The 24,986-nt window shown below is 45.1% G+C and overlaps 1 protein-coding gene across 5 annotated transcripts in view; it reads right to left on the reverse strand.

The window, feature by feature from the left end:
• Zbtb40 (zinc finger and BTB domain containing 40) overlaps positions 1-24,544 on the reverse strand; it is a 65,884-nt gene extending 41,340 nt beyond the window's left edge. For 4 of the 5 annotated variants that reach the window (XM_075947208.1, XM_075947205.1, XM_075947206.1 and 1 more), the window contains exon 1: positions 24,380-24,544. The gene's annotated coding sequence lies outside the window, so the exon portion shown is untranslated. The remainder of the gene's footprint in view (positions 1-24,379) is intronic. The other variant, XM_075947207.1, reaches the window with a different exon arrangement.
• Between the last annotated feature and the right edge of the window lie 442 nt (positions 24,545-24,986).

Here is a 24,986-nt window from a genome sequence, read left to right on the forward strand (position 1 = left end):
ACAATATTAAAAATTAAAAAAAAACTAAAACTAACAGGAATGGTAATTTCAGTATAGACCTTTGGCAAAACAGCACACTGAAGTGATATAAAGTCATCTTTTCTACTACTACAGACATACAGAAGTGCCGGATAAAACCCATAAAAATGCTTTTAAAATACATAGTCAAGTTAAAAAAAAATTCCCCAGGCACCTGAAAATGAAAGAGACATCAAAATCAAAGCTAGAATAGTAAATGGGAGTTGAGACCAGGGGCCCCGTGGAGTATTCAAGCTTGTGTACAGGCCCTGAACTTGAAGGACGCTGCAGTAACGCAGGCAAGAGATGTGGCTTCCAGCAGGCAGAAGACAAGGAGTGAGAACTGAGGCCCTGTATGAAACCTAGGGCCCAGGCCCATCCCCCGTGCTGAGCACCAGGAAGCAGTCAGCAGCAGCTAGTCTTCTAGACCTGGCACAGAGAACCACACAGGCCCATGCCACACAGGCACAGCAAGCTTTCTGTGTCTTATAGGAAACCCAATCTGAGAAATTACTGCAAAAACTTGTCTCTGGTATGCATCAGAAGATGCTGGGAAACTTTCATAATCCAAAGCAAAGAGACTCCCACAGAGAATCAGAAAAACCCCCAAAAGGATGCTCACCACCACAAACCACGTGAGGAAAGCCAGGTGAGAAAGGCAACTGTATACAGGGTCAGAAGAAAGTTTCAGAGGGACCTTTGAAGTGGGGGTAAGAAAAGACTTCTTAAATAGTGCCCTAAAAGAAACAGGAGGCTCATATTTCCAGTGTATAGATATCAACAGAGCTCTCTACAAAGATTCACAAACGGGAGATAACATCCACAAAGTTTAAAGGCATCAAAGAATTTGTAACTAGAAAATATAACAAATTCCTCTAATCTTAGGGGAAAATGAAATCTGCAGAGGAAGAGCAAGCAAAGTGGCTCACAGGTAGTGATGATGTTGTTACAAAATAATGACTCATTTTATTCTCATAACACCCAAGGAGACAGACACTGACCTTTCTTCCTAGCAGACACTAACATTATCCTCTTTACTGATGAGAAGACTAAAGCCCAGAGAAGTTGCTCAATTTCTTCAAGGTCAAACAGAAACCCCTAGCAGAACCTGGGTTTAGGCTGTCATGGGGGTTGGGGGTGGGATGTAATCCATACAGCTGTTCTGGGAAGTTGATCTGGTAAAGGGTTCAGGAGACAGGCAACACACATCTGCCTTGCAGACTGGGAAACATTCTCCTGTGCATACACACAGGCCCATTAGGAAACAGCACTCACTGAGCACTGTCTGGTAGTAGAGAGACGGAGAGCATTTGAAATGTCCAAACCTGAGAGAATAGAAATGGAAGCTGTACACCATAGAAGACAGGCCACCAGACAATACCCAGTAGTGATTAAAAATAAAAACCAAACCAGCAGGATGAGACATAGCAGGCAGTACCATGAACACAGGTTACAAACATGTCAAAGGACATTATGTATCAGTCAAGATCTCTCTCTCTCTCTCTCTCTCTCTCTCTCTCTCTCTCTCTCTCTCTCTCTCACACACACACACACACACACACACACACACGGCCACACATAGAACACACACAGCACATATGCACTGGGGGTAGGGGGTACGTAGGAACTAGTCACAGAAATCCATTCACTACCCATCAGATTAGACAGAGCTGAAGAGAAAGGTACTCACTTGAAGAGAAGTCTGAAACAACTGCTCACAACAGACAGTAGAATTAAAAAGACAGAAAACAGGAAAGGAAAGCTAAGACTGTAGAAGACAGAATTCCAAGTTTGACAGGCATCTGCTGGGAGCATAGAGACATGCTGAGGACACGTAGGAAATATACCATTTCTGAGAATTTTCTAAAATTAAAGAAAGGGCTAGGAAGACGGCTCAGTGCATTCCAGTGCATGCTGTGCAAACATAGGGATCTGAGTTTGAATGCCCGGCACTCATGTAAAAGTTAGGCATGACCATGTGTGCCTATGATGCCAGTGTTGGAGAAGTGGGGAGTGGGCAGAGACAGGCAAATTCTGTTACCCTAGCCCATATGGCAAGCTCCAGATTCAATGAGAGACCCTGTTTCAAGGGAGTAAGTCATCAAGTGATAGCGCAGGATGCCTACAACACTCCCTGGCTTCTGCTGCACTTCTAAGAACATGCACGGACATGAGCAACCTCTCAAAACAAACCAAGTGACAGATAGGCATTTGCCTTTAGAATAAAATTACAAAATATTAACACAAAAAGAATTTAAGCAAACAAAAAAGCATCATGAGAATGGCAGACACGTTACTAACTTCTCAATCATGGTAATGGTGTCAATAGAAATGGAGAAGCCATGTTCTCACCTCCACGGATAGGCCTATAAACCAAGCATGCACAAAACAACAAAGTGACATTTGAGATGAGCCTCAAAGTGTGAGACGAGGAGACAATCGGTGACAGAGTTGCTGTGAGGGAAATGGAAGCAGAGAAGAGATAGGTAAGAGAAAGAGAGCAATAAAGAAAGCACAAAGCTCCCAGCTCAGCTAAATAAGAAACGCTGGAAGTACTGAGAACTGGAACCTCTTCTGTTGATGAAAATAGAAAATAACTATTTAAGAAACTGCACACTTTATATTGATGGAAAGACCTGTCTACCCAACGTCATGGACACATTTTAAAGGAACTGCCAGAGAAAGCAGACACAAAGAGCACCTGACTAGATGGTCCTGCATACAAGATGCAAATGTAGGCAAAGCTGATCCTATAATAAAATCAGGTGGTGGCATCAGGAAGCCATTTCTGGGCACAGAAAAAGACAGAATGAGAAACATGGGGAAACTCTGGCAGAATGGAGATGCTCTCCATCCTTTTTTAGGGGCAGTGGCAATTCCTACACTACATAAACAAGTACTCTACCACTAATTATCCCTACCCCCATCCCATGAGTTGGATTTTATAATCAAATCTGCTAAATTTCATCAAATACAGGCTGGGTATGCTGGTGTATGCTTTTAATCCCAGCACTCAGGAGGCAGAGACAGATGGATCTTTCTGAGTTCACAGTCAGCCTGGTCTACAAATCAAATTCCAGATCAGTCAGGGCCACACAGTGAGATCCTGTCTGTCTCAGCCTGATCCCACCCCCATCCCCAATTTTTTTCAAACACAGAATACTTAAGATCACAAATGGTGACCAACGATGATGCACACCTACAATCCCAGCTACTTGGAGGACTGAAACAGAACTTTGAGCTCAAAACCAGTCTGGATAACACAGTGAGATATCATCTCAAAAAAAAAAAAAAAAAAACTGAGCAAGACAAACTGCTGATGCTTTGTGCTTTGGGGAATGGTCTCAGACACCAACTCTGGGAATTAAATATCAGCAACATGGAGGCTAAGAGAAGCGAGACTAGACTCATTTTCCATGAGTCAGAAGATACCCCAAAAAACGTTGGCCTGTTAACATACATGGTGACATGTAGAACATAAGGAAATAAAAGCCAAGACTAGGCAAAGCTCAGTGGTAGGGTAGTCCTTTACCTGGCATGCATGACCCTTGGTCTGATACCTTAGCAGTGGATACAAAGAAAGGAATTTACAAACCAGAGGTATAAAAAAGGATAAGGGAAACATGACTTAATTCAGTAGGGAAAGAGTGGAAATGAAAGCAAGGGAAGTACACTAAAGAGAAACTAATTAAGATGGAAGCAATAAATCCATGAGTATTATCACAAGTGAATAGGTGACAGTTTTGTTAAGAAGTAGGGATCCTCTGCTTGAACTTTAAAAGCTATATTGTGTATTGGCATGCTGTGTGTGTTTGCACTTAAAATAGAGTCTCGTGTGTGTGTGTGTCTACACTTAAAATAGTGCAAGCATTAATGAATTAGCTATTTTTACTACCAAGGGAGGCTGTGAAATTTCTAAACAGTTTTGAAACTAACCTCCTGACTTAAGTATCTGTCTTTAAAGAAACAAACTATACAGCCTTTGCAGACCACTTTGGGAAAATGGGCTACAGAAAGCCCAGAACTGTGGCTAAGCTACACTTGAGAAACAAATTACACAACCTATAAAACCTTTGCAGAACACTTTTTTCACTATGTTACTAAGTAAATGAATGCAATGAGCCATGCAGATGTGACCTGGAGGCGGGAGCAACAGAAAGTCCGAGAGGCTAAGCTACATCCACCACAGCTTCCAACATGCTTTTCTGCTTCAGCCTAACTCCATTTGCAGGAAGTCCCACGGAGAGAGAATAGAACACTCACTACAGTGTGATTTGGGAGGTAAAGAAACTTACAGCTGATCACTGAGTGCTGAAATCTCTAAGTCTGGAAGATTGACACAGGAGCAATATAAAGTATGTTACAAAGCACTTGCAGAAATTGCTAGGCTGGGGAAATTGTCAAAGGTCCCATGGGGAAAACGTTTAAGCAACAAGAAAGAACTCCAGAAAGAAGGATGCTTCTCAAAGGAACACTATTAAAGCCTCAAGAAAAGGCTATACTGACTCAGAATAAAGACGCCAGACAGAAGAAACTTAATTGGCTGAACCAAGTGCTGTATAATGACCCAAAACACAAATGGGAATTCAACACAAAGTAGAAAACTAGGCCAGCTTTCTAAAAGGGGCATAAAGAATATTTATTTAAATTTCTATCCTGACTCCTTCCAAAGAAGATTTGGAAGTCTCGGGTTCCTTACGTTCCACAGAACACAAACCGGGGAAGGCAAGTGGGGCAAAGTCACGTTTGGAAGGAAGGTGACATCTCTCTAAGGAACGTGGAAGGGAATAACGCTGGAGATTCCCATGTCCACATACACTGCGGAACCGAAACAGTTCTGCCCTCCACAGCGGCAGGCAAGTGAAGGAAGGCCTCTGCCGCACCACCAGAGAGCGGAGCACCGGATCCCGCCTCAGGGCAGCAGCCCACACACCACCAACTACTTGGCATACCCTAGGTGCTGTGTGGGAGCCAAGACCCTGGTCCACAGGGAGCATATGGTCCACTCAGCAGCAGCAAAACTGAAACAGAACTCTCAAACCGGCTCAGTCCGTAAGAGACCAGAGAGAGGAAGGGAAGGAGAGAATGGATGGGCACGGCCTCCATTGAGCAGCAAGAAAAGGGAAAAGGGTGGAGCTGTAACTGCCACTAAAGTATGACCTCAACAGGTGAGGGCAAAGGTCAGGCGCGCTAGCCAGAGGAGACACTCGGGCCCATTTCTTGAAGGGATCCCATGGCACTGCACCAGGCACAGCTGACAGAGGTCTCCAATAGAGCATGTAACAGCAGCAGAGTAGATGTGGCCAAATACAGAGCAGAGGAAAGGGCACCTGAGTTCTGCAGGCAAAGCCTCCAAAATAGGAAGAGTAAAACTGAGTCAGAGCCGTAGGAGTGAGAGGACAGGTGGACCCAGCAGAGGGACCAACAGCAAGGACAGGTGACCTGATATCCTACCCACACTGTCTATCAGGCGCCAGCTGCAGGTGCCCAAAGGTTGGACTTCTACTGCAGGAGGGAAAGCTATTCGAACTCTTGGTCAAGGATCGCCAGTTTGGATCCCCTACTAATTCCACCTCTTGCTTTATTGTCTCTAGTGATAATTCCTGACTCCTCTGCAATCTTGCCTTCTGTCTCATTGCCTGGGCTCTGTGGTAGCCAGAGAGCTGAGGGACCTTGGAGAGCCCTTTCAGTTACTTTCGCGGTGCAGGAGTTCATTACTTCATCTGTCACGTACTCCTGTCACACGACCAGATGACCTTAGTCCAATCTCCTCCTTTTCAAGGGAGGAAACTGAGGTCCTGAGAGGCTGAGCTGCTCTCTGATCCTAGTCTGCCTTAACCCTGTGGCTATTTAGTATCTCACAAACAACCAGAGCCAGGTGAAATAACTGGCACTCTCAACATAATTAGAGCAAAGATCACACACTCGGAGAAAGAAATGGGGGATTGCTCCACACGAAAAGATGATTTAAAATGTAAGGTATCTGAGGAATCAGCCGAGTTAAAAGAGAAGCCCTGGCAATTATTTCTGAGAATGCGAGGAGGATTGGTGAGGTTAGAAAAGGGTAACTGTAGCTTTCAGCAGGCCTGGATTCTCAAGTTCAAAAGCAGCTGTCATTTGGTATCTTCTCTAACACTGAGTGCCTGATAGGCAGAGCTGCAGTGTAAGGAATTCAGATTTCCCTGTGCTATTCTGGGGTTCACGGTAGTGTCTCTCATGTGGAGTTGTTGTTTCTAATGTTACCATCACCGTTGGCATCATTCTGCCCCAAATGTAGAGCAACACCTCAATGGGCCAGCGGTCTTTTGTAAAGGTCACTGGGAATTCCAAGCAGCCAGAAAAGCTTCAGAGAACTCCAGCATGGGAGGGTCTAAGGGCCAGCCCAGGCACAGCACATACCTTAAGGGACTTGGGAGGCTATATCCTGAGCAAGGAGATGCATAGATACGTAGCTTGTTTATGTACTAAGATTTACAGCTCACAATCCCATCTACCCTTGTGTACAGATGCAAACTAAAGCACCAAGATATTAAATACCCTGGGAAAGGACCAAAGAACTAATACATTAGGGCTAAGTCCTGAATTAAGTTGGGGCCTCAACACGCAAGCCATGGTTATGTGGTCTACAATGCACAGCCACTCTGGTTGCTAAGACTTAGCTCTCCACCCCCTCTGCAGGCAATTTTCCCACGAACTGAGCTGTCAACTACTGGTTACCTACTGGAAGCATCTCCAGTCTCTCCTCCAGGAGACTGGTCAGGGAATCAACCAGATCTACCACACAACAGCTCCGAAGACCTTGTATTTCTCTTCCCTTCCATTCTCCGTTTATCCCTTTGCTGAGGTTCTAGGGATGGAACTAAGGGCTTTCCAGGTGCTAACTGAGCAAATGCTGCACCACTGAGCAACAGTCCCAGCACTTGGTTTCTTTTTTTTTTTTTTTTTTTTTTTGGTTTTTCGAGACAGGGTTTCTCTGTGGCTTTGGAGCCTGTCCTGGAACTAGCTCTTGTAGACCAGGCTGGTCTCGAACTCACAGAGATCCACCTGCCTCTGCCTCCCGAGTGCTGGGATTAAAGGCGTGCGCCACCACCGCCCGGCTAGCACTTGGTTTCTTAACCCAGGTTCTTGCCATACAACCCAGGCTGGCCCCTCCACTGCCACTATATCTGGTGACCAGTTTTTCTAAAGCTGCCAAATCATGCCTCCAGTCAATGTTAACGACATCCTGGTCTTTCTTTTTCATAGTCTACCAGTTTATATGAGGCTGTCACTTTTCAAAGAATCACTAACAGCCACCATAATGATGCGCCATGCTACGTTTCTAAGCACTTCTTAAGCTCTTTCATACTAACAACCCAGTAAGCACTAAACTCCGTTCACAACAAGGCCTTGACAGTGAAGATGTTAAGTAACCGCCCAAGGGCACAGGCAGTCAATACAGGCAGTGAATGTGTCTGACTTGAAACTCAAGTCCTCTAATCCACCAGAGCAACTTCTCAGACTTTAATGTGCCCAAGAATCACACGGGGATCTTGTCAAAGGAAATTCTGGCCCAGAAGTTCTAGTGTGAAGTCCGAGATTCTACACTTCTAATAGCTCAGGATGACACAGATACTATGGAGAAGCCAGGTACTGTCTGCCACAGCCTAGCTTCAAGTCACATCCATTCATATCTAATTATTTTCAAATATGTTAAAGCAAGAGCTCATGTCTATAAGTTAGAAGCCATTCACACATCCCTCCCTTTTGCACTGGCTCTAGTCAAAACAAGAAAGGCTACAACACTCTCGTATCTCTGGGAATAATCTACAGAATACAGAGACTTCTACAGCCAGGCCAGCTTTGGGCAAACAACTCCATAGCCTCTTGGCGCTATCCCAAGTGCCTCTGGCCTGCATTCCAACATCCTAGTCTTCCAAGATCCTCTCACTTCCCTGACTGCTACCAATCTAACTAGACCCAACGAGGCTCATTTTCAGGGCAAGCTATTCCTTACTTAAGCAGTCACTGGGACCTGGTTAGGCCTCTGAAGATGGCACACACAAGCCATAAATAAGCAGAACTGAGCACAGTGAACAGATCTTGGCTCACGCCACTATGCATGACCTACTGTGGCATTTCTTCTCTAAACACAATGCATCTGTCTTCCTCCACACAACTCAGCAGCCTGCTAAGATCCTCAAAGCTGCCTCTAATGGCTTTCAAGACCACTATTCTCTTTTGTGGAGTCAAAAATTAAAACTCAATATTGCACGCCTTGGAATTTAACAATACTGAGAGGCTTTCAAAAAACCTCTCCCCACTCAGCTCTAAGTCACTCAGCAGAACAATTTTCCTATCAGAGACCACGTGCAGCTCCTAGTTGTCTCTCAGTAGTGGGTTTCAGCTCCCCCAGAGAAGCTGAAGAAGCTGGTCACATCTTCTGAATACTACAAAAGCTGCCTCCCACATGCACTTGGTGCATGGGCTCCTGCAAACTGCACATTGTTCTCACCCTCCAACTGTCAGATTTTCTGTGTAGGGGTATCCCCAGACTCCTAGGACAGGAACTCCTTCTCATCAAGGGGGTGGGCAGGAGGAAATTAAAACATCGTTTTTGGCCAGTCCACTAGTCCTGCCCTTTTCCATATCCTTGACTCTCAAACACCAACGCTGGGAGCATAGGACTAACGTCTTGTGTATGCTAAGCATTTTCCACCTCCTGTTTAATTCTCCTGACATCCCCATCAGATAGAAAGTTACTATCTCTATTTTACAGTAAAGGAAATTGGTATCCAACAAAGGAACTTGGCCAAGACTGCACAGGAGTCATTAATGATAGGCACAACTCAAATGCAGATCTGCCTGGCTCCTTATCCTTAAAATATCATTTATTATTAGATAGTGGGGAGATGTCACAGCATACATGTGGAAATCAGAGCACAACCCTGTGGAGTCAGTTCTTTCTTTTTAGCTTTATGTGATATCCTAGATAATTGTCACAGCCTAGAGTAACCTGAGAAATGGGGTGTCAGTTGGGGCACTGCCCAGATCAGACTGGCCTATGAGCATTTCTGTGGGAAATTGTCTTGATTGTTAACTGATGTAGGAGAGCCTGGCCCACTGTGAGCAGCTTTCCCCAGGCAGTTGATCCTGGGCTATATACAAGGATAGCTAAGCACGAACCTGTATGTAAGCCAGCAAGCAGTTCTCCTCCTCCACGGTTTCTGTTTACACATTTCTGCACTGGAAAACTCAAGTTTTCAAGTTCCTCCACCGTTTTCTCTCAATGACAGACTGTAAGCTGAAATGAACCCTCTCCTCCTTAGCTGCTTTTGGTCAGTGTGTTTTATGACAGCAACAGAAAGGGAACTAGAACATATGGTGGATGGGATGAAGCCCAAGTCACCAGACTTATACAGTCAGGGCTTTTCTCCACTAAGCTATCCTCTCAGCCCCTGGCTCCCTGTTCTCACTTAAAGCCTCAGTTTATCTGGTTGCCAGGGCTTCTGGGCTCCCCAAGCCTCTCCCAGGAGAGATGAAATGCTAGCTGCCCTGATGGGAACGCCTCCATTTGAGGAGCCTTACTGCACTTTGCTGGAGACTGAGTGACGCTATGGATCTAGGAAAGTGCTCCTGGCATAGGCCAGCTAGCTGGCTGCCAAGAAACTTCCCCAGATGGCTTGAACTTAATTTACCAAAAGGTCTGACTTGGCTATCAGCCTTACAGATACATAAACTAACCTTTCAAAGTCTCACAGTTGGCTGGACTTAAGAAACATAAATAACTCAATATAAATCAGAGAATCGATTCATAATGTAATCTATGCCTATTCTTTGCAGTTATCTGCAAAAAGATGCAAGTAGCTGGAGCAGAAAACATCAGAAAGCCCTTTACAAATCACAGAGAGAACAACAAGAAGTTGGCTATAGGGAATTGACATTTAGAGAAAATCCTGCAAATCACCTGGTCATTAAAGTAAATGCTGGGCTCCAAATTCAGCAGGCAAGTTTTGGGATCAAAGTGCAATGCCAAATGACAGTGTCTTGTTCTTCCCGCCACTGATGTCCCATACTCTTCTGCAGCCCAGTCTCTCCTGTGACAGGTGCACACAGGACTCTGTTGAGCACTGGCCATGAGCTGAGGTTTTGATGGCTCTATCAAAAGAGGATCCTCACTGACTTTTTGGCCAAGGCCTTGATTTGCTCTGAGCATCTATCTGTAACAGATCAGATCTCTCCCTCTTCCAAGTTGCCTAAGCCCAAGGAAGCTCACTTCAAACTCATCTTCATCCTGTTCCCTTTCAGGCTGCCAACCACACACTGGCTGCAACAGACTCGCCCCTCATTCCCTCTCTGCTCCCCTCACCTCATTTCTCCCTGGCTTTCTCCACATGCCTCACTCACTTAATACTCAGCCCACCTTCCTATCATTCATCACCAGATTAAAACTAGGAAATGAATGCATCAATGTATACCACCATGAAATGATCTTTATAAGAAGGTGATGAAAGCTGGGTGTGATGGTGCCTCACCACACAAAGGCGGAAGGACAGTGAGTTGGATCTCACCAAGGACTACCAGCAAGTCATTCATGTACCTAAGTAATGCCAGGGCCAGAATCAGGATCCTGGCTTCTGGATCTTATGTTTGTATTTGGGTCAAAACTAAAACACCTAACTTCTAGCAAAACAACAGAGGCCCTCAGCAGGGAGGGCTCTGTGTCATGGCATTGGACGTTTTTATTTCTTCTTTGTGATTAAAATATCAACCACTGACACTAGAAGGATGGCTGTCCACTCTCTCCATTCATTCTGTATTCAATATAGTACTCAAAGTTCTAGCTGGAGCAATAAGACAACAAAAGGAGATCAAGGGTATACAAACTGGAAAGGAAGAAGTCAGACTTTCACAATCTGCAGATGACAGGATAGAATATATAAGTGACCTGGAAACTTCTACCAGGGAACTCCTCCACAAGTATGACCCCAGCTAAGAATCTAAGCAATAATGGAGAGGGTGCCTTAACTGCTCTTCCCCTGTAATCAGATCCATGACTACCTTAACTGTCATCACAGAACCTTTATCCAGTAACTGATGGAAACAGATGCAGAGATCCACAGCTAAGCATTGGGCCGAACTCCTCTGTTGTAGAGAGGGAGGAGCAATAATATGAGCAAAGGGGTCAAGACCATATGGAGAACCCACAGCTGACCCAAGCTAGTGGGAGCTCACTGACTCCAGATTGACTGCTAGGGAACCTGCATAGGACCGAACTAGGCCCACTGAATGTAGGAGACAGTTGTGTTGCTTGGGCGGTTTTGTGGGGCCCCTGGCAGTGGAACCAGTATTTATTCCTAGTGCATAAACTGGCTTTTTAGAGTCCATTCCCTATAGAGGAATATCTTGCTGAGCCTAGATACAAGGGGAAGGGCCTGGTCCTGTCTCAGGTGATGTCATAGACTTTGTTGACTGACTCGCCATGGGCCTCACCCTCTCTGAGGAGTGGGTGGAGGTGGGGTGGGCAGAAGGTGGGGGAAGTGGGAGGAGGGGAGGGAGAGGGAACTGGGATTGGTATGTAAAATAAGATTGTTTTAAGAAAATTAAGAACATTAATACAATTTGAAGGCAATTAAATCAGAAAAAATTTCAATGGTAATATTTGAGAAGTAGTTTTATGACATAGGACTCTCACTGTTAAACTTCCTTGGAAAACTCCATGACCTGGATTAAGTCATTTTAATTACTGAACGTTAGCATCTTAACAGTGTTGTCGACACGAAATATTCAATAAGTGTTGAAGGGAGTGTGTATATGTGTCTCATGTAGTCCTCAAACCTGCTAAGTAGCAAAGGCTGACCTTGAACTTCTGCCTCTTGCTCCTCTACCTCCCAGAGCTGGGATTTTAGGTGATGGACCACCCCAGCTTAGATGCTCACATTATAAAAATGCCAGCATGTTAATGCAAAAGAGGGAACAATGAGTGGGCACTCACATGATGCTGAGGAAGTACATACTGGTAAGTCATATGGAGCCAACCTGCTCATCTAGAATGAGAAAAATGCCCTTTGGCAGGATAGGAATATTTGGAGATGGAGAACGATGTATTTACTTGTGCCGCTACTTGACTGTTTTACCAAAATGAATTTACATATCAGGTACATAATAACAAAATGTGTAATCCCTGATAGAAAAAAAATAGATTCATTCTAGAATTCTGACAACGCAGAGAAAGAAAGTGAAATGTTCACCCAGACTGTATTGAAAGCAACAGTGTTAATGGTAAAACAACAACAAAACCAAACACACAAAAAAAATAAATAAAAACTTTAAAAATTTAAAATACAAAATATTTTTAAGTAAATACAGTATAGAGCCATACTATGCAGCCATTTAAACAGGCTGTTGGCTGGGGTATATTTCATCAGAAGTGTGCTTGCTTGACTAGCATGTATAAGAGCCTAGGCTCCACATTCAGCACTGGACAAAGTTCTCTACGATACCAAAGGACAAGTAACCAGAGACAAGAGAGAACCCAGATATCATGTCATCTTAGCTTTTCAGAGCATGGTGGCACTCACCTATATTCTGTGCACCTGGGAAGTGGGGACAGGAAGATCAGGAGTTTAAGGCAGCCTAGGCTACATAGGATCACACAAACTAAACAACCAACTTTTCTATATCAAAGGACACTATCGAGAAAGTAAAAGGGTAACTCATAGAACAGAAACACATCACATAGAAACCGTCGATCTGAAAAGGACGGCATAGAAGAATTAGCTTTCACAATAACGAAAGACCAATAAGCCAACCCAAAAGTGAGCAAAGGACTGAACAGGCGTGTTCGTTAGGCTGACCAAACAGACAATGAGCAGCAGGCTGCAAGGGAGCAGACAAGGAGAGAAAACACAAGTGCTGCTGAGCATGCAGCAGGGCTGGAAACCTTCAGAGTGCAGGCGGGCATGTAGATGTTGCAGCCGCCTTGGGGAACAATTTGGAAGTTCCTCAAAAAGCTAAACACACTCACCTGATATGTGATGCACACCTATAATCTGCCACTCAGGGGGCTCAGGCACACAGACTTTGTTTCAAGACAAAAAGTAAAACCCCAAATGGCCCAGCAGCTCCATTGTTGGTAAACACACAAGAGAGCTGAAAACAAACACCCACACAGAAACTTCTGCAATGGTATGGACTGGAACACGAAACACAGCAGGCAGTGCCAACAACCTAATGCAAACGCATCAGCACTGCCCACATCTATAAGGTGGAATAACATTCAGCCATAGAAAGCAGTGCATGCTTACCACATGCTACACACTGCACGAGAATGTCCACAGAAGGAAAACTCATAAGAACTGCAAAAGAGTGAGTGGTTACCACAGACTGCAGGGAGGAAATGAAGTCTGAAGTAATAGTTACAGATATTTAATCACACAATTTAAACTGAATTACATCTAAATAAATTAGATCTAATAAATTACATTTAAATAAATTTCCTGGAAAAAATTAGACACTTTAAGAGTTTTTAGTAGTGTGAGGGAAATGCTGCTGCTTCTCCAACACAGTTCACTCACTAAACATTTACACTCTGCTATGTAGCAAGCTTAGGAAATAGGACACTGTCAGAGGGGAATTTGCTTAAGTCTAGGGTGGGGTTTAAGGCCACACTGTGTAGGGAAAGAGTAGTCACAAATTCCTTACACTGCCCACAGATGCCCAACTGCATCTTTTTCTGGGGAAAGGAGTTCTCTCTCCCCAGGTGTGGCTTAGTAGTCAAAATACAAAACTATGTTACAAATCATGGAGTCTATATAGCTGTTTTCTCGCTCCCAAACAGGGCTACTGAAAGGCTGGGTAAGCACAGTACATGCAGTACATACTCAATCACTCAAACAGCTGCCAGCACCAGCACCAGCACCACTTCCTCAGATCCTCAAGGAAACAGAGGAGAAAGGGGGGCTGGAGAGATGGCTCAGTGCAGAAGAGCACATCTGTCCTTCCAGAAGATGGTGCCTCACAACCTCCTGAAGCTACACTTCCAGGGGATCTGATGCTGCTAGCCTCCACGAACACCTGCACAAATATACACTAATCTACACATATGCACACAATTAAAAATAAATGTTTAAAAAACTATTTAAAATTTTATAAAGAAAATTAAGGATCACTGGGAAGGCTGGCTTTCACAACTCCAAGCTGGGGGCAGGCATCGGATTCCTACCCTGCCTTTAACAACCAACCAAGGCAACTAATTGCTTTTCCCAGATTCTCTCAATTCCTAATGAAACTCTTCTTGAGGCGTTCTACAAAATACAAGGATGCAAAAACATCAAAATAGCATAGCAAACTGCTTGTACACTCTTATCGTCTGACTAATTAATAGAAACAAGAGATTGTGCACGCCTATTACAACAGAAGGAGGCTCTGCAGGACTTAGGTGCCTTTCTGGGCACGCTGCTCTGATCCAGTTCATCCCAGATTACTCTTCACAGACTCCACTGCAAAAATCCCCTGAGCAGCACAGCCGCCTAATGAGCAGCTGGGGATTGTGACTGCATTATACTTAATGCCAACTTTTCCATCTTGCCGTCAAGAGTCTCAACAAGCAATCACTGCTTTAATGCTTTCAAATCCAGCCTCTTAGGTGTACAAAAGACCCTTGGCTTTGCCACTGATAGGCCTTTTGCTCTGACCTGAAAACCTGGATGACTTACAAGTTCTCATAACTTGATTATCTGAATACATCTTTCTTCGGCAGGGACTGCATCTGGACTACACATTTAACCCAGAGCAAAACTCTAAAACTCCAAATCTCCATCTAATGTACAAATGAAAGCGCTCTGGCAGGGGCCCAGCAGCCCACTAAGTGCTGTGATTCTAAAGGCTGTGGGCTCACCAGTAAAGGTCTGGAGTGTGCCCCCTAGACATAGCGGCTCAGGGGTGAATACCAGCTTGCCCCTCTAATGAACTAAGATTTGAGGCAGATTGATTATTCTTGGGAACTCAGTTTCCTCCTTGGTAAAACAGGGATGACTTTAGGGCTTGCCTCATGAAATGTTGCAAATTGACACAAACCAGCAGCTCCAGCAGCCTCGCAGACACTTATCAGAGTGAGGAGGTATTGCACGGTGCAGGCCACTGCTTCAATGAGAGAAACATAGAAGTTCCCCTGCTGAAATGTTTGTATTTATTACTGAGTGTCATCACTTTTAAGTTCTATTTTTGTCTTTGATACATGTGTCAGATATTGTACAATGGCTTTTGAGAGCAAAGACCAGACAGTCCCACTGTTCATCTCACACAGCTGTTTGTGATGAAAGCCAGCTAGGGAAGGGAGAAACTGGGTAGTGTGAGGCCTCTCTTAGGAGCACAGGCTATGATCTGAGGAATTTCATACAAAACTCAGCACAGAATGGGAATGAGGAATTTCTCAGGTGAACCTAGCTCAGTTCTCAAATTGCATAACTGAGTGTTTTAGCTTGCAGTTCCTTGATGGTGGAAGTCTAGGAAGACCCTTCCTGCTTTCTATATTACATGTGCAGCTGATCTCACTGTAATTGGTCCAGGACATCCTGTGGATACCTCCCATTCCTCACTGATAGGTCAACTGGATCTGGATTAAACCCAGGGTATAAATACTTACCCCAGCCCTAAGTTCATATTAAATTCACAATAATAAATAGCTGCTCCTTGGTACCCATGAGTATTGATCCCCCAGAGTTATCAAAACCTTTGGATGCCCAATGCCCACAGAACATTGTGCAGAACTCCAAATTACCCCTGCACATCCATCTGTAAGCTTATGTCTCTTAAAAATGCAAATGCTATGTAAACAAACTCTACATGTTCAGAACAGGTGTATTCTTCCCCAAGTATTTTCTTTCTACTGACTTTTATTGAGCTCTACATTTTTCTCTGCTCCCCTCCCTTTCACCTCTTCCCCAAGGTCACCATGCTCCCAATTTACTCAGAGATCTTGTTTTTTTCTATTTCCCATGTAGATTAGACCTATGTAAGTCCCTCTTAGAGTCCTCATTGTTGTCTGAGATTGTGATTTATAAGCTGGTTTTCTTTGCTTTATGCTTAAAAACCACTTATGAGTGAGTACAGATGATAATTGTCTTTCTGGGTCTGGGTTACCTCACTCAAAATAATGTTTTCTAGCTCCATCCATTTGCCTGCAAATTTTGTAAATGTACCACATTTTCCTTATCCATTCTTTGGTGGAGGGGCATTTAGGTTGTTTCCAGGTTCTGGCTATGACAAACAAAGCTGCTATGAACATAACTGAGCACGTGTCCTTGTGGCACGACTGAGCATCCTATGGATATATACCCAAAAGTGGTATTGCTTGGGTCTTGAGGAAGGTTGTTTCCAAATTTTCTGAGAAATCGCCACACGGACATCCAAAGGGGATGTACCAGCTTACACTCCCACCAGCAATGCAGAAGTGTTCCCTTTTCCCCACAACCTCTCCAGCATAAGTTGCCATCTGTGTTTTTGATCTTGGCCATTCTTACAGGTGTAAGATGAATCTCAGAGTTGTTTTCATTTGCATTTCTCTGATGACTAAGGATGTTGAACATTTCCTTAAGTGTCTTTCAGCCATTTTATATTCCTCTGTTGAGAGTTCTCAGTTTAGGTCTTGTACTCTGTTTGTTTTTTTTATTGAATTATTTGTTCTTTTGATGACCAATTTCTTGAGTTCTTTGTATATTTTGGAGATTAGACCTCTGTCTGATGTGGGGTTGGTGAAGATCTTTTCCCATTCTGTAGGCTGTTGTTCTGTCTTGTTGACCATGTCCTTTTCTTTACGGAAGCTTTTCAGTTTCAGGAGGTCCCAGTGTCTGTGCTACTGGGGTTATATTAGGAAGTGGTCTCCTATGCCAAGGCATCCAAGTGTACTTCCCACTTTCTCTTCTATGAGGTTCAGTGTGGCTGGTTTTATGTTGAGGTTCCCAGCACCAGTAAGACGGAGGACATGGTAAAATCTACTTACTCTCTGCTGTGTGAAGCCCTGGCACAGTATAGATCTTAAATGCTCTAACAGGCTCACATGCTGAAGGCTTGTACTTCAGAATAGAGCTACTGGGGGTGGGGGAAACTTAAAAGGTGGGGGTGCATGGAAAGTCTGGGAACTGGGGTATATCCTAGAGGGCATGGAGGAGTCTTGTCTTCCATGTGCTCTTAGCCTCACCACAGACCCCAAAGCAACAGAGCCAACCAACCAGGGACCAAACCATGAGCCCCAAACCTCCAAAACAATGATCCCAAACTCTTTTCTTTATGAGCTGCTATCTCTTTATGAGCAGCCTGTGCAAGCAGCAGAGCTCTGCCAAGCTCAGGTGTCATGTCTCACACTCACAGACACTTTGCTCCCAGGGAGCTTATGACCCAGCTGAGGAAAGCCCTCTCTGCCTAAATCCACCTTTTCTTCCACCTTTGTAAAAAAGAACAGAAGCACATAACGACTCCAGACGCCTGTCTTCCTGCACTATGTCCTACCGCAATGCTCAGATCATTGGGCCCTCAGTTCCTTCTGTGTGAGCTCCACAGAGCAACGTCACGCTCCTTGCCTGTGCTGGGAACTTCTTCCTTTGTCTTTGAAGAACTGGGAATGGCTTTTATCTCTAGCTTTCCCCCAGTCCATCACAAGGGAGTCTAACAAGAGGGTTATCTTAAGGAACTAACAAAAAAAAAAAAATGCAAAAGTGTAGCTTCTCCACTGCCTTTAACGCCGGCAAAGAGCCTGTGGGATTCCATCGTTATTTGTTCAAAAATGTTCAAAGAGAAACACGAAAAATTTCATCATCACCATGCTGCAGCCCAGGAAAGAAACCCAGAACTCTAGGGGCCAATTACTCCACCGTCTGGACTTTGACCTTCAGAAGTCTCCCTCTGGTTTTAGCCTGACTGGAACTGAGGGCAACTGACAGCAGAGGGCCAGCTGAACGGGCAGCTTGTGTCCAGGCTGGTCATACTTAATGACTGCTGGGCCCTCAGACGCTCAAAAGTTGCAGTGCCATGCCAAACCTGTGGGCTAATTGAGCAAATTTCACTGCCACTTACTTTAAAGTTGCTACCTTTGTGACATTGGGCTAGGAGCTGGGCACTCAGAACAGGGGCAGCCCTTTGAAAATCAATCACTACCAATGGCTCCAATAAAGCCAGAGGGAGGAGCCAAGCAGGCAGAACACACAGAGGCAGTAACGCATGAGCAAGAACTGGCTGGCTGCAGACAGAAGTGAGCAGCATTCTGGATGAGAAGCTCCTGCCAAAGCTGAGAACACAGGCAGGCTGAGGATGACACGCCTGCCTCCCTCCCTCCTGCCTTTCCCAGGACAACTGAAGCTGTAAATGTGAAGAGGCCTGGCGCAGAACTAAGCCTAGTTTAGTGCTGCAGTTCTCGCATGGAGCCTTCAACATGTGCTTTCCCAAGCCTTATCCTCAAATTAATACACTGGGAATTGTTCTTCAGAGTTTATAGGAGTGTGAGCTAGGAGAATTTGGGAGATTCTAGTTCAATGGTAGAACACTTCCTACCATGTCCAAAAGGCCCTAGTACCACAGTAGTAATAATTTTTTTAAAAAAATGCTAATAATTGGGACCTTAAGTTATAAAAATAAACACATACAAACAACACCAAATGGACTCAGCAACAACATATATGTAACAGTAATATTTAAGAGGTCATAAAGTTGAGAGGTAGTCAGGTGACACGAGGGAAAATTGGAAAGGGGAGATTGTGGTGTAGAAATAATGTAAACACAGGACTTGTGTATGAACGTCTCAAAAAAACAAAATGTTCAAATAGTCAGTACTGAAGCTCTGAAGGCTGAAGTCATTTTGTGCAATGGACCCGGGGCTGCTGTATGGCATTTTCTTTGAAATGAGGATTGGCTCACAGGCTGCTCACTTACTGGAGTAAGCCTGAATGACCCTACTCGCCTCAAGAAAAACTAGTACTCACTGGCTTCCACTTCTGCTTAGAATCAGAAAATGTGAAAATTAGAATAAAATAGGTGAAAGCTCCTGATTCAGGTGAATATACCAAAGGAGGCAATAATATCCAATGCCTAGTGGCTACGAAAGGCACACAGGACTACATGACATAGTTATATAAACACAGTGCATGGCACTTCGTGTGTGTTCAACGACAGCAATTTTTATTACGATAATGGTATTTCTGGGGTGGGTTAAGGTAGACAAACCGCTCGGCATCAGTGGCTGCAGATTTAGGAGTGCCTGGGTGCAGGCCTCTGTCACCCTCTCTGATTTCCCCTTGTCTAGTTTGTTCATCTATTTAGTGGGTGGATACTGAATGCTTCTTAAATACAGGACAAAGTGCTAAGTACTAAATAGGAAACAGTGGAAACAGACAATAGAAGGGCCTTTGAGGGGGCAATGTAACGGGATAAAATACCCTAAAGGGGTAGTTATGAAGCATCTGGTTACATGCTACAATACAAGGCTGTTGCAACATCCAGCACAGAGGTCATAGTAGCTTTAACCAGAGATGGAGAGAGGGGAGCAGAGACCAACACAACAGAAAAGCGGCTTAACCAGCAGCAGTTTCTACCACCATCTCCTGTGAACTAAAAGAAGAAACTGTAATCAACTAGATTTTACCATTCTGCAAGGTGGCATGTAATACACAGTCAACCACCACGTTGTACACATTAAAAAAATTCACTCCATGTCACTCTAAACAATACATTAGCTGCAGTGATAAAGCTGTGTGACAAGGTGTCTACCGAGCATGGGCAAGGCTGATTTTAATCCCTGGCACTAATAAGAAATACATCAAATATTAAGAAGAAGAAGGAGGAGGAGGAGGAGGAGGAAAAAGAAGAAGAAGAAGAGGAAGAAGCAGCAGCAGCAACAACAACAACAACAACAATCTGGGCTTGGTAGCCCACACTAGTAAGCCTAATACTCAGGATGAAAAGGCAAGGAGAATCAGGAATTTCAAGATCTTAAGGCCAGCCAGTGCCACTTGAACCCATCCAGGCAGGCAGGCAGGCAGGCAGATCTGTTAACAAGGTCGCTAAGAGACACCATCCACATCTCACTAGTCTTCTGTAAGGCACTAACATTCACAAGGAATTTTGAAGCATGCCCTTAAGTTTATCCATCATGTCTGACCACTTCATATAAGAAACAAAGCCTAAAAAAGGTACTTCTAAAACTCAGGTCAAGGGCACAGATCTGTACAAAGGACTGCCTGCATGACTTTGGTCTGGTGTTTCGTGTGACATTATCAGCTCTGCTCCTTTTGAGGGGTCAAGGACTCTCTGAGATCTGATTAAAGGGATGGTTCTCCTTCTGCAAGAATGGCATTCTGGAGGATTCGTAGCCATTTTCAGAGGCCTCATGGATCCACTGAGAGTCAACATTTCCCTGGAGATTAACGATCTCGGTTTTTCACGAATCAGCTATACTCTACTTACTCTGTGTAAGGAAATGAGTTGCTTGGGGTCGAAATTTTGAGGGTCCGAGTTAAGTAACATTAGGGAAATAGAAGGAAAGTCACTTTCTTTCTTTCCTTGCCCTCTGTTCCCTGGAGAGCTGCCAGGGCCTCACACTCTGTGCTCTCTGTGAATGAAATACTGTACCCTCTGCACAGCTTAAAGAAAATGACAGCTTCATCTCTGAACTTAAATGTCCTTAATATTTAATTCCTTCCTATGTGGTTAGTAGCTTGGGTCTCCACATTCTCCAGATGATGGCTTTGGAAGGTAAGATATTGGAAGTTCAGAAAAGTGCATACCCCAATTCAATTTCCTCAGGAAAATCAAAATCTCACAGGGGTGAGAGCTCAGAATGATTGAGGGGCCAATGCCGTTGTTCCCCAGGTGTGCTGGGGAGGGGTAGCATGCGTACTGAGGATGGAGCAACAGGGCACACCAATTTGTTTTCCAATCTATTTCACTTCAGTTCAGAGCATCATCTCAGACAGACAGCCCAGGAAAACAAGCTGCACTTTGGTTACTTTCAGTCTTCCTCAATCTGCAAATGCAGCTGAGTGTTGCCAGAGTGCGGCCTGTTTTCCTGGGCTGCCGTCTGCACTGATGCTCTGAACTGAAATAAAATAGATTGGAAAACAAATTGGTGTGCCCTGGCTCCTCCTGCAGTTTCATACCATGCTTCAAAGCTGGCGTTACCACCTACGCTTTACTGGAACCCAACAGACACAAATCACAAAGTAGAAACAGCAATGCTCAGATGGAAAGGTCCCACCCAAACCCGAAATAGCAATTTAATTCTGGGCTTGCAGTTCAATACTGCATTAACATGCCACTCTGTGGCCAGCTCCCAGCTCCATTCGCTGGCCTGGTTGACATCTTCTGATGACATGCCTAACACGGTTACTGCATACAGTATAAAGCAAAACCTGACATTCATTCTTCCATATGACAGCTCCAGTGCTCTGTGGATTTAGTACAGCCTATCGTTTCTCACGCTCTTGTTCTGTTCATACCTATTCAAAAAGCCTGGTGCTTTTCAAGTATTCCATACCACGGTAAAGACGCTACGACTTTGTTCTTTGAGACACAGCCTCACGATTCTCGTTTTTTTGGTGGAATGGCACAGGACTCACAGAGATCCACCCTCCTCTGCCTTCTGAACTCACAGATTAAAGGTGTGCCTCACCACGCCTGGCTCTTAAAGGATGCTGCTTCATTAGAAAACATTGAAAGGAAACCCACAATCAACTGCAAACACGCCCTAGATTTCCCAAAAAAGTCCCAAGAAAGTGCAGATATCAGGGCTGAAGGTGTAGCTCGGGCTCAGAGCACTTGTTTGCTGTGGGACAGACTTTGGTTACATTCCCAACATCCCCAAAATGCAGGTATCCCTGATGGAGGAAGATTAACAGTTCTAAATTTAAAGTGCTAAAATGATGAAAAACTTTCTATGTAGACAATTGTATAGCTGGGTTGGTGGGATGGCTCAGTGGACCAAAGGTACCTGCTGCCAAGTCTGACCTGAGTTCAGTCCCTCATGGTGAAGTCACGTGGTGGTAGGAGAAAACCAACTCCCGTAAACTGTCTTCTTCCTTCCACCATCACACTGCCGCATCCAGGCACCTCCCCCCATCTCACCACACCTGCATGTGTGCACACACGCACAATTAATGTAATTTTTAAATAATTTAAAAGAACAATTAAATTCCACTTGGGAAAGCTGCCCTCTATTTAAACACTAGAGAAATCTATCTCCCCCTCTCCCCCAAAAGATAGAAAACACACATCCTCCTGGCCCTCATTTTGCTTGTGACACATCTGAAATTTCACTATTATTTAACACATCTGGGGTCAAATTTGGGTTAGTCTTTCCAATTGGATGTAATTACATACAATAGTAAGCACACTGTACCCCAGCACTCCACAATAGGACAAGGAGATAGGCTGCATTACCAGTTTAAGACCAAGAAGACCCCCCTCTCAGAAAGCAAACTCAGGACCTATTAAGACATTTTTCTCTTCAATAAGCAAGACAACACCCTACTGTGCAGACCGTAAGAGCAGACAACAACTCTGCAATGTGTCAAGCCACCCAGCTCTACCAGTGCTCGTGGTGTAGAACAAATTCTCAAGTATTTGCTCAGTGGATGCTAAAGGTTTGTATATTTACTGCCTTCCTGAAAACATCAAGTTGTGGCACGGGCTAGCAGCTGAGGCCACAAAAGTAAGATGTGGCATTACTCTCATGGACCTCACAAGCTGGCAGGGAAGACAACAGATGGCACACAGCATGACATGATCTGTTTACTTCAGCTCCATGCTCCCCATGCATAAACCATGTAATACTCCTAACACTGTCTGTGTCACAGACTAAGTGACAGTTCACATTAAGCCTTAGTGCCAGTATCTGGCACAAAGAAACTGCTCAATGAGCATTAACTACTCATTTATTGCTCTGGTGCTATGAGATAGGTTTGAAATTATTTTTTTTTGTCAGACAGGCAGGGGTAATGTACAACTGCAATTCCAGCATTTGGAAGCTGAGGAAAGAAGATCTCAAGTTAAAGGTGAGCCAGGGCCGTGCAGCAAGACCCCTGTTTCTGTGAACCTGTACATCACCCAAGCCCGTTGAAGAATTTAAATTCCAAAGAGACAGAGGTCAGGGCTATCTTGTGCACTAGTATATTTCCAGGAATCAGACCTGCACACAGTAGAAGCAAATGGCTAATTAAGTTCGCTTATGCAAGCCTAGGTGTTAAACAAACAAAACAACCGTTAAATGTTTGAGGGGGCTAGGCAAGGGGTACACTTGGGAGGGAGAGGCAGGAGAGTCAGGAGCCCAAGGCCAACCTCGGCTACCATGTACACACACACACACACACACACACACACACACAGGGGTTGGGAAATACCATCACAGAAGAACCATGTCTACATGACCGGTGGGTATAATTTATGCCAAGTACTGAGATTGCTCACACAGCGATAACCAATACCAAGATTTGGATACAATTACAAGAAAGAACACTCCCAGAGGGAGAAAGCAGTCTGAGGCAACAGGGAGGGTCCCAGTGTTAGGCTCAGATTGTCGGTCCTATGACCTAGTACACCCCAAAACGGGCTTAATCTCACGTCATTTCTTTTGCAAAAGAAAACTATTTCCAACGTCATGTGTAAACATAAAGTAGATGGTCTATTGGATGCACTGGGCGGGCAACATTGCGAAGTATGAGAAACTAGCTTGACCATGACACGGAAGTCAGGATATTGTGTCAATCGAACGTTAGCTCAATCTACTTGTGCCTCGGGCCAAGGCTGGCAAACTTCTGTAAAGCGCCACGGAGAAATGACTCCAGCTTCACGGGCCTTTCCATCAAAGCGGGATAAAAGCCAAGCAACGGCGAGCACTCCCCCGCCCCGCGTCGGGCAGGCGGCCAGACAACACATAAACAATGAACGTGGCTGCTTCTTGGTGCAACTTCACTTCTGGGAGCTGAAGTTTTATTTCATATGACTTCTATTTCCCCACAACTATTTTAAAAAGGATAAACCATTCTCGTCTCGCAGTAAACAAAAGCTGAGAGCAGGGACAGGGAGGGAGCCCTGGGAGTGGGGGGGTGTCGGCTGGCCAGTCGCGGGGAGCTGGGTAAAAAGGCCCGCGGTGGCCAGGCAGGGTCCCGCGTCCTCCCGCAGGAGTTCACGACCGAGATTACGCCCGGGGTGAGGGCCATCCCCGGGCCACGTCCAGAGGACAGCGGCGACTGTGACCGACGCGAGCCCCGCGGAGCTCGCCACGTGCGTAGCCCGCAGTGCGCAAGGGTCCCGGGGCGCCCCTCATTCAGGGAGTCTCTCGGGCCGACGCCGCAACAGGGGTCTCCACGCGAAGTCCCAGCGCCGTTTCTATGGTTACCTGTTCAGTACCGATTCAAACTGCCGTTCTTTATTGACAGCGCCATAGAGGACACGAACACTCCTGCCCGAAGGGAACAATAAAGCTTTCTCCATTCAACAGCGCCAAAGACGCCAAAAGGCAGCCATCTTGGGGCCGGGGGATGCTGAGGGCAGAGACGCCGACGTGCTCGCGCCAGTCACGTGCTGGGGGTGGTCTCGCGAGAAGGCGGTGCCTGTACCACGTGGTCACTCTCCACCAATGGTAGGCTCCCAGGGAAAGCTGTCTGCTAGCCTGTTCTTGACCTCTGAACTCCGCCCCAGTTCCTTGGGAGAAGTTTGCCTGGTGTGGTCCCTCATTACCCGGGTCACCCTGAGATCATCAGCCTGGAGACAACAAAGGTTTCTGTCCGTTTTCCATAACAACGAACACGGTCACGTGCGGGATGGGGACGGGACTTATTCTGGACTGGGCTTGGCGTGGATTCTTCTACCCTTGTTCTCTCTCGTCTTACTGCACCCCGATCCTAGCGTCTTGGTAGTCAAACACGCAGACTTTTTTTATCCCTGCTACCGATGTCAGACCCAGATCCAAGCAAGCCTCTTGTTGCAGAGTCGAGCTCCCTCTG

Source organism: Microtus pennsylvanicus, chromosome 13 (genome assembly GCF_037038515.1).
Source record: "Microtus pennsylvanicus isolate mMicPen1 chromosome 13, mMicPen1.hap1, whole genome shotgun sequence".
NCBI classification, from domain to species: Eukaryota; Metazoa; Chordata; class Mammalia; order Rodentia; family Cricetidae; genus Microtus; species Microtus pennsylvanicus.